This window comes from Phascolarctos cinereus, unplaced genomic scaffold (genome assembly GCF_003287225.1).
Source record: "Phascolarctos cinereus isolate Bilbo 61053 unplaced genomic scaffold, phaCin_HiC Scaffold_4;HRSCAF=312, whole genome shotgun sequence".
Taxonomy (NCBI): domain Eukaryota; kingdom Metazoa; phylum Chordata; class Mammalia; order Diprotodontia; family Phascolarctidae; genus Phascolarctos; species Phascolarctos cinereus.
Window position 1 is genome coordinate 517696516 of NW_027555847.1, and position 1573 is coordinate 517698088.

Consider the following 1573-nt stretch of genomic DNA (forward strand, 5'->3'; position numbering starts at 1 on the left):
TTTTTTTTACTTAATTCTTTGCTAAAGTGGGACTCTGTTTCCAGTGTGGAGAATGTACTATCCCAAGCTTCAGCAGTTTTGTGCAGCTGTTTTCAGAGATACTTGTAGAGACCTGTAAGTTTTCAGTTCTTCCAAGGAGTTGTGATCTAAGGACAGGTGTGTTTATCACTCTCCTGCCCTGTGTTCTGATCTGTTAATGACCACAAGCACTCTTTTCTGCCCGGGAAATATGACAAAAGTCCCTGCTTCACTGCTGCCACAAGTTCTGGTGCACCATTGCTCCTCTTTGCCCTGCGACTGCCACCCAGGACTGTGAACTGGATCCAGATGTGGGGAAAGCAACAGAGTCTTGCCCCCAGTGCTGGCAAAGAGACCTCTGTAATCTTCTGGCCTGTTTGTTCTGCCCCCCTTACCATCTCTGGGCTGAAAACTCCAGGAAGGAGCCTCTGCTGGTACTGATTCAGTGGCTTCCAAAGCCTGCTCCTGGTTTGCTGGGTCTGGGGGCTGTGCTGGCATGGCCTGCACCAGACTGTGCTCTACTTGCACCCTCCAGTGACAGACCTTACTGCTGACCTTCTAAGTTTTCTTTGGCTGGAAAGTTGTCTCACTTTGAACTTTTGTGGGTTCTGCCACTGCAGAATTTGTTTTAGGGTATTATTTAAAAGTCTTTGCAGGGGTTGAGGGGAGGGAGCTCAGGCAAGTGCCTGCCTTCTCTCCACCATGTTAGCTCTGCCCCGCTACCTGCTATCTTTCAATATACCAACCAATGATCGAGGGAAAGGAGAAAGTTCTAGATTCTACAAGGTTTAAGAGTCCTTCCTCCATCTACTGCTAAATCTCCTGCCCTTACTCATTCTCTCCAACCCTTTTTCCTCACATCTTTCTCCAGAGAGAATTAAAAGCTATGTTAAAGAGGGAGAGAGGGAGGAACTTCACCATTCCAATGTCATGATGGCTTTGTCTCTTCCCAATCTAGAATAAAATACAACTCTCAGGGTCTTTAGGAACTTTGACACTTTCACAAGGCAGTCAGTTCAGGCTTGCCAGAAAAAACATCACAGGTAAGATGGAAGGATTGATGACTAGATGACCACTAAGGTGACTTCCAATTTGAAATCTGTGATCGTGTGATATTAAACCGAATATGTAGTTATAAAATTGAAATGCAACAGCAAATAGCTCAATAATGGTTTGACACAGTCTGGTGTCTTAGGGAGTCCATTCACTACATTTAAAGAATATCAATGGTGCTCGCTTTGACAGCACATATGCTAAAATTGGAACAATATACAAAAGATTAGCACAGCCCTTGCACAAGGATGACACATAAATTCATAAAGCATTCCATATTTTTTAAAAGGAAAAAAAAAGGATATCAATGACATCACGGGGTATTGGTAGTGAACCTATAACATTACATGACTCAAGAGGTAACATGGTTTAGTGGATAATGCCCTGGACCTGGAGGCATGAAGACCTGCATTCGAATGCCACCTCAGATATTAACTATGGCATAAGATTAATTAGGCAATTAACATAATTGGACTTCAATTTCTTCATTTCTAAAATGAAG

At 43.2% G+C, this 1573-nt stretch overlaps 1 non-coding gene across 1 annotated transcript; it reads left to right on the forward strand.

Annotated features, from left to right (window-relative positions):
• Positions 1-1247: 1247 nt before the first annotated feature.
• Positions 1248-1354, forward strand: LOC144457233 (U6 spliceosomal RNA). The gene has a single exon (XR_013486560.1). It is a non-coding gene; the product is annotated as a U6 spliceosomal RNA (small nuclear RNA).
• The last annotated feature ends 219 nt before the right edge of the window (positions 1355-1573 follow it).